The sequence below is a fragment of the Helianthus annuus genome, chromosome 4 (genome assembly GCF_002127325.2).
Source record: "Helianthus annuus cultivar XRQ/B chromosome 4, HanXRQr2.0-SUNRISE, whole genome shotgun sequence".
NCBI classification, from domain to species: domain Eukaryota; kingdom Viridiplantae; phylum Streptophyta; class Magnoliopsida; order Asterales; family Asteraceae; genus Helianthus; species Helianthus annuus.
Window position 1 is genome coordinate 141,213,213 of NC_035436.2, and position 9,183 is coordinate 141,222,395.

Here is a 9,183-nt window from a genome sequence, read left to right on the forward strand (position 1 = left end):
AATCCTTGCCTAACAAGGAGCCACAATGCTTGCATTGAGCCTTTTGCGAACCATCGCTCATCTCGACTAAATCCCAATTGCACCAAACATCCATATTGCGGCTATGCGATAATGTTCCCACCACAAATGGAGCATTTGAACCTTTTGGAACATTATTGACGGATGGGGAGTTTGTGCTTTTAGAGTTCTTGGAAGCCATTAGAAATTTGTAAAGAAGGTGAAGAAATAGATAAAAGAAGAAGATGAGTTGTGAAAAAAAAAAAGTGTGTTATTTATAGTATAACCGGTTCCAACGGTCATAACGGAACCGGTTCCAACGGTCAGAATTGCATTTAATGAGTTACCATATACCAAGGAACTGGGTACAACGGTCTGATCCGCATAAGAATCGGTTCCAACGGTAACATACCGGGTACAGATAGGAACCGGGCACGAGTAGGAACCGGGTACGGGTAGAAACCGGGTACGGATAGGAACCGGGTACGGTTGACTTTTTTTAGAAAAAATGGGAACCGGGTAGTACCCGTCGGGTTTTTTAAACCTGGGACCGGTTCCTCTGAGCATCGGGTAGGAACCGGAACCGGGTCCGGGCCGGGTCCACTGGAATCGGGTAGGAACCGGTTTTTATGCCCATCTCTAGATACGCTCGCTACAAAATATGTTTAGTAACAATTATGTACTAAATTCTTCAAGACTATGTACTCACAACATTCATGCAAATTACTTACAAGATCATTACTAAACACCCATTTTAAAATAAAGAAACAAGAACCATTGAAAAACTCATGTATATCACACTCCAGACATGCTTGTAAAACCATTATGTAGTCAAATATTTTATGTTATTTCAGATATTCCTTGTATTCTTTTTAAGTTATCATTTTAGGGCATCTCCAGGCATGCATATGGGTTAGTCAAGCATAGTGTATAAAATGTTCAAGTGTTGGGCTGCGTTTTGAAACTCTTTTTATTGCATTCCACCATATTTTTGTCTAGACAACTCGATCCATAACCGAAGATTATCCAAAAGTAGATTTGGGAAGCATCAAATCAAAAATATAATATAAAACAAGTGACATCTACTAGTTTTACTTATCAACTTTCTTCACAAAAAGAAATTTATATTATTTTAAATCAAAAGTATTTAGATAAAATTTAGTAAATAGCCCTTTAGATTTAAATATTTTAAGTATGAATGTGAATCAGGAATGGGGTGTTCTAAGGGTATCCGGGGCACCATTCGGTGACCCCTTAGGGGACTCAACTCACCTATTAGGTGTGTGCTGCCAACAATTAGGTGAGTTAGAGAGAGAGGGTGAAATAGATGGGGAGTTGCCGAAGAGAGGGGAGGAGAGAGGGAGGAGAGAGGGAGAGCTTGACCAATCAATGCTTTTCTTCTTCTTCTTTTTTTTTTAAAAAAAAAAACCAATTCACCTAAGAGGGGAGTGCCGCCATCAAAAAGGGGTATTAGGGGAGTGTTAGAGGGGAGTTGACGTGGCATTTTATGGTTGGTTATGTGTAAGAGGGGGGATTCACCTAAGAGGTGAGCACCCCTTACACCCTAATGTATCAAGGACACGTAATTTTAGATCTAATATAATCACTACATATAAAAAATACTTAATGCCTCGGTTGATGTGTGTGCATCTATCTATATTATATAATAAAAAAAATCAATAAGTGACACGTGTCATTCATTGAAAACGTCTACGTTTTAATTTCTCGCATTTTCATACTTATCTTATATCAATTAATTAATAATAAATAATCAATTAATATTAAATCTTATCTTAATTGGAATGTTGGATAGATTCATTCTATTTTTTCTAATAAAATATTATCTTCAAATTTAAATTATAAATTTAAGATATTTTTTAAATAATAGCACAAAACAATAATCTTAAACTTAAAAAAATAATAATACGTTCATATCAAAAATTTAAAGTACAAACAAAATAAACAAAATAACTTATTAGACACTAGACATTAGACTAAACTTTAAAAAAAAAAAGACATTAAATAAGAAGAGAAGCGAATAATATCTTCTGTTTTTGATTTTTCAAATTGGGGTTCTAATCAATTCGAATTAAACTTAACCAAGTTTATGATTCGATTCGAATTAAACCGAACCAAATTTATGATTTTTTAACCGAATCCAATAGCCTATCTTCCTATTCTTCCTATACTAATAAATGAAAATCTTTTGTACACGTGTCACTCTCTGGTGCCTCCTCCCTTTTAATAATAGTATTACATATTAATTTATACACAAAATATAATATAATATTAATTAATATAGTTAGAGATAAACATCTAAATTTAAATTTAATTAATAATTATCTATAACAAATATAAATGTATCAAATAATATAATAAGTATAATATTATTTAATATATTTAGAGATCAAACATATAATTTCAAATTTAATTAATAGTAAATTACTTTTTGAGTTCCCATGTTTTAGTGGTTTGAACCACTTGAATTCAAAATCAAAAAGTTTAACACCTTGAGTCTCTAACTGCTCATTCACACCGTCTGTAAAAAATCCAAAAACCTTTTGTAAGGTTGAGTTCTCTAAGTTCTCACAACTCGTAGAAGTTTTCAATTTACCATAACCATATATATTTTTTAAGATAAAATATATTATTTGGATATAAACAATAATTACTAATAAAGTATCAAATCACATGTACAAGTAACGAAAATTAACTGTTCTTTTGTTTTACTAATTTATCTAAATAAGTCATTTCATTAATAAGGATTATATACAAGTTTATAATTTACATTTTTTTGTCATTCAACCCGTGTAATACACGAGGTTGTAAGCTAGTATAATATATAAATAGGTGTGTGCCCTCCGCGGGAGGGGGGGGAGTTGAATTGCACTAATTTTAACGTCATTTTACTAATAATTTCGTAAAATAACGTTAAAAGCGGCGGATGGTTAATCATGCATTATATGGTGGCGTTGATAGCTGAAAGACAATGGGGTACATGCACCAGTCGGTCTTTGTACCGATTGCTAAGTGTTATGTGTCTTAGGTCCAAGGCTTGATGCAAAATTACTATGAAGCCGAGGGTCTCACTGGAAGCAGCCTCTCTATTCCTATAAGGTAGAGGTACAACTGTCTACATCTTATCCTCTCAGACTCTACCTTAACTTTGCTATTAATGGGATTTACTGAGTATGATGATGATATAAAAACAGTTAAATGTCAATTTTATAAAGTCCAAGTGCTATTAGGGTGAAGGGGGGTGCATCCCTCATGAAATGGGGGGGAAATTTTCACCCACCCAATCATGATGAGCCATGTCAATTCCCCTCTCATACACCACTCTTGCCCAAAAAACATAAGAGGTGGTTTCATCCAAACTATTTTTTTTAAAAGAGGCATGATTGGTTGAAAGATAGTGGGACCCACCATTACACCCTCTCCCTCATCTTCCCCGCATGCGGAAAGTGTTCACCGCAAAAATCCTTCACCGCACGGCATAAAGGTGTTGTCGGTGGTTCTCCCTTGCGGCAAACTGCCTCCCCGCATGTTATGCCGCTTCAAACCCGTTCACCCTTATGAATTTGCAACAAATATAATTTAGTGCTAAAGTACAATTATTACCGATATATTAAAATTAGAATGAAATGAATAGTAATACCACTAACAGATGAGCAAATGGTATCGGGTATCGGTATCTTTACCTGATTTACCAAACCAGTATATTTTCGGTACTGGTTCGGCATCAGTATTCACCGGTTTTTACCCTCAAATACCGGTGTCGTACCAGTACCGACTGGTACTGAACCGTACCGTACCAAGTATATTCGGTACTGGTACTCACTTTTGGGGATTTCGGTAACGGTATTTTCGGTACCATTTGGTACCGAGCTCATCAAATCCTATAGCAACGTAGCAACGCAAGTAATTGCACCGTTTAGATCACTTTTCATACACACAGTAAGTAAACCGTATTTTGTTTGATGGAGGTTTTATATAGATTGCTTTCTTTTTTGTCTTTTTCTGTAATGAATGAATTGTAGCATGTAAAATTAATTTGGATATTTAGAATATTGATGAGCAAATCGTATCAAATCCTATAATCAAAACGGTATCGTATCGGTACAAAATTTACTATACCAAATCATTTTCGGTACCAATTTGGTACCCACCTTTTGGCGTTTTCAGAATCGCTACTTTCGGTTCGACACCGGTCTAGCACCATACCTGTATTTATTGATTTTTACCTTCAAATACCATACCGTATTGTATCGAGCATTTTTGGTGCCGGTACCTAATTTCGATGATTTTCCGGATTGGTACTTTCGGTGCCGTTACCGGTACCGAGCTCATCCATATTTTAACGTGTAGGACGTGTGGGTCCTATTATTATATATTAGGTTATTTAAAATTGTTTTTTTAGTACGGAGTGACTATCTTTACCACATCATTTTTATTTATGTTTTGATATTCGGTATCTGCTTGTCGTTGCTGACACGCCTTTTGTAGTCATTAGGTCCACGTCGTATTCGGACGGAAAATCAACTAGTTAGAATAGAATGAGAAAACTCGATTCAATAGATTGGTAGGCATTTATTCAACTACCAATGATTGACAATTAAAAATTGTTTTTCTTGTATTTTCTGCCTCTCCTTTGGCTTCACTGCTTGGTCCAAATATTTTAAATAACTATTTGGTTAGGAATTATTTATTAAACAAATTTACTTTTAGACTTGAACTTCGTTACGTACTCAACTAGATGTTTTCCCGGCACGCGTTGCTGCGCCGAGTTTCCAGCTATGATTTTGTGTTTTCTACCAACAATAATTTAAAGATAAAATTAGTACAGCAGCTAATACTATTGCTATATACAAAATACACTTGCTTTAGCTGTGCAAGTGTTTTCAAATTTAGTAAACTTTAGTAGCCACACAATTGGTTTACTTACAAAAGACCTGAAATAGACAAAAGTAGTACAAGCTTTAGCAAGGCATGCAGTTGGTTACTTGGAATGGTATTAGTTACAGAAGACCTTTGCTTTAAGTGTTCAACTGGCTGCAAAATACATGATCAGATGGTGTCCAGGCGATGAGCTTCAAAAGTGTTTGTTTATTGGCTGGCTTTCTTAGGGCAGGTATTGAATCCTCTTTGTGTTGCCGATGTCAATCATGTTTTCCTCTGCACATATGCAATACAAATTGGGTTAAAAATCTTGACGGATCTTACTAACATTTAAGAAAATGTAAAGAACATATTAACGGGTCATATATGTAATACAATGATATAAATATATAATTCCTAAAGCACAAATCTAAAAATAAGTTGAACTTGACTCTGGTGACTGACATAATTTAGATTTTACATATCAATTTTAGACATACGCTCTTAATTATGACCTCCGAAAACCCAAAACACATGTTTTGAAGAGAGAACACAGCTGGTCAAGAAGATAAGTGAATGGATACAACAAAACTAAGATGATACACACATCTGAACAATGTGAAAGAGCCTATATACGAAAGATATTTCATATTAAGTTGCATCAGCCCAAGTATAATCGTTAATAAATGGGTCCACCTCCTTTGGTTTAACTAAACAATGATTGCAGGTAATTATATGCATATCTTTTAACAAATTATTTTCAACGGCCAACAAAGAAGCTTTATTAAAACACGTTACCCACAGATTGTTAGCACCGTAAGAACATTAGATACACCAATGTCTTATAGTCTCCTACACAGCAAATCAAGGTTAAACCAAAGATCCCACGATAACTCTCGAACCTTTGCTCGATTCCTAAGCCATAGAAGCCAAGAACTCTAATTTCTTCAAATAAACTGTTAACATGTACCTGTTTTCGGTTGAAAACCACTTCGTTGCGGCCTCTCCAAATACACCAGATAGTTGTTTGCACGATTCTATACCCCAATTTCTTCCACCTGTGTGAGCCGCGCGCATGCCGGAACATGTTCACCGGGTCTTTAGTTCTGCACCAGCGTGCCACATTCTCTCATACAGTTTGTGCACGCCACCCTTTAACAAAAAGAATAGCTCATAAAAATGAAGATGTACAAAATAAAGATATATAAAAGAAAAGACAAATAAGAAAACAGCAAAGCTACATAAAACGCAAAAGAAAACCGCAAACATAGTAGTTAGACCTGCAATTTAGAAAAACACATTAAAGAAAATATCTTATCCAGTAAATATATAGTAGTTAGACCTGATTAAATATTATAGCTAATAGGCCTAACCAGTAAATTTCAAAACGAAACCGATGGCCGGCAAACCTGCCGTGCCACCAAATTCCAACACCATCATCATCCTCCTCCTCTGCTTTATACTACACAATCCCAAGATATAATACACATAATCACCCTTTCAAAACTTCTGTTATATGATGAATCCAATATTTATGTTAGTAAAATGATGCACCAAAAAGTCAAATCACGATCTAAGGATAAATGTGTATATATAACATATTCTTTTGCTGGATTGTAATACTTGGCTCGCTGGCCACGAAAGCAAAAAGCAGGCGAATTACAAATACAATTTAGCATTTTAATTTTGTAATTAAATCTAAGCTTTTTAACTTATATACACAAAGATATGAGTAATACATCATGCCGAGATTTTGAGCATGTAGGCTATACAACTAATTGCTTCTTGTTCTTTTATATAGGGTATCTTGCATATGATTTTAGAGCTATTTGATTCAGTCGCTGAAATGTTTGACATCAATTTGCCCTCTTTAGAAGACATGTTTATGCAAGTAAACAGCACCCAAGCATAAGCCTCTGGTAGAAAAGATGTAACAAAAAATAGTAGCAAAGCAGCATACAACGGGAATGCGTAACAATAAGAAACTGTGTATGGCCAGAGTACAACGCTAAATCTGTTATAAATACAACTATAGCCTACAATTGGTATGTATCATCAGGCATAGTAAGGGTATATATATACTACCATATGGGACACCAAAGTACCAACCTAATACAGGTAAAAATAAATCAAAAAATGATCACTGGCGGTGTCTAAAGTCAGTTGTTAGGCACCTCTCTTTTTATCTATCTGGACCGATTTTGCCTTGTAAAGATTTACACACAAATTTTTGGAATTTCAAGCAAATTGGTATTAAATTGTTATAATTTTCAGATTCCAAAGCTTACAAAAAACGATAGTCGCCGGAACCGTCCCTCGTTACCGTCATACGCCGTTGTTTCACACTTGTGTGACCGACACCGCAACTACTGTTAGGGTTCCGAGGAAAACATTAAACGCGCCGCCGGAGTGCCTCCTGCCGTTGTATTCTTTAGCTTCAGAAATCGCCCCACTCATCTACACCACATACACACCCTCTTCGTCGCAGATTCGTGAAGCCAATCGCCTTAGATCGCCGGGTCCGGAACTCTCATCTACACCACATACACACCCTCTTCGTCGCAGATTCGTGAAGCCAATCGCCTTAGATCGCCGGGTCCGGAACTCTCTTTGCCGGAGGATTGAGCCTGATGTTTTCCCGCCTTATTCTCTGTTTCTTTCTTGCCTCTAGCTATGTTGTCTACGTTTCAAAGAAATTAGGGTTTGCAAAAACTGCAAACCGCCCAATCAGGCGAATGGGTATGTGCCAGGCTGGTGCCTGGCACTATTCCCGCCCATAGTGTTTGTATAGTATATAAATATAAATATAAATTAAGCAAAGGCTAATTTTGAGTGGCCTATGAGCGGTTTTATTTGTTTACAGCCCTACACATAATCATCTTCATGAATTTCTAACAACCTACATCTTCGTCTTCGTCGGCCTAAAACTCCCTCCCCATCTTTGTCCGCCGCGACCAACGATCGTAGCACAACATGGTTGACAGTGCCAAATTTGAACTAAATCAACAGGACTGTGTCCTAAACTATTTGGAGAATTTGAATATGGTTGATGGATCACTAAAGATGAAATAGAATAAAGAGTAAACTTTCAAAATGGTTAATGAGGTTTAGCCACGTTTGTCACTTTAATCCAAAACTCAAACTTTTTGAATTTGGGTCCTTATGGTTTCAATTTTGTTGCTATTTTCATCCAAAAGCAAAATCTGGTCATTTTTCAGTTAACATCCAACTTTTTTGTCTTTTTCCTCCCTTTTAATGAATGACAAAATGGTAAGATTTTTTTTTTTAATTTGTTATAATAAAACATTAAAAGACCATTTTTGTCCTTCATTAAAAGAGAAAAAAAGATAAAAAAATTAGATGTTAACAAAAAAATCTGATCAAATTTTAATTTTGAATGAAAATGACGACAAAATTAAAACTTATAAAAACAGATTCAAAAAGTTGAAGTTTTAAACTAAAGTGTAAAAAATATCCAAAACTAAAGAAAAATTTTTACAGAGTTTACTCTAGAACAAAACAGTTAAATGTGGAGGGAATTGCAAGGTACGGAACTGGTAGTGGCCGACAAGCAGTGGCAGGCGATGTGACTAAAGCAGTGCCTGACGGTGACACCAAAGGTGATAAATTTAGTTTTTTTTTAATACTTTAAAAGCGTATTTATTTAAAAAAATATTAAGGTAAACATAAACGGCCGTCCAATCTAAGAATGTTAGTTAGGAGTTTTGACAATCCGATGGAACTCAAACCGTAATGTCTAAAAGGTAAAATGAATAAAACGGAAATATGAGTCTAATGAATAAGGACTAAGTGTTAATTTACTTTTTAATTTTATTTTATTTTCATATTTATTTGGTAATATTATATGAATTTTTTGCAGTTTTAGGTGGTTTAAACCCTAAAAGAGTGTCATTAGGTGGTCACAAATTTTGTTTTCATATTTAGGTAGGTTGCTAGTTGAAACACCGACCTTCAATGGGTTTCTTGCAAAAATTCAAATGTTTCTGCAAAAGCTGTGAAAGTTGCTGAAGGTCGTTGTTTGATCCTACAAGCTTAGAGAAGGTCGCTGTTTGATCCTACAAGCTTAAAGAAGGTCGCTGATTCATCCTACAAGCTTAAAGAAGTCGCTGATTCATCCTGCAAGCTTAATGAAGGTCGCTGAATTATTGGTACAATGTTAATGAAGGTCGCTGAATCATCCTACAAGCTTATAATAAGTCGCTGAATAGTTATGCAATCTTATAATAAGTCGCTGAATCATCTATTAAAATTCGCTGTTTGAAACTGAGTCTTATTGATGACAGCTTT

The 9,183-nt window shown here is 35.3% G+C and overlaps 1 long non-coding RNA gene across 1 annotated transcript; it reads right to left on the reverse strand.

Annotated features, from left to right (window-relative positions):
* Positions 1–4,834: 4,834 nt before the first annotated feature.
* Positions 4,835–7,885, reverse strand: LOC110936734. Its single transcript, XR_002590236.2, has 3 exons — positions 7,164–7,885; positions 5,846–6,027; positions 4,835–5,172 (listed from the first exon to the last, which is right to left on the reverse strand). It is a non-coding gene; the product is annotated as an uncharacterized LOC110936734 (long non-coding RNA).
* Positions 7,886–9,183: the final 1,298 nt, after the last annotated feature.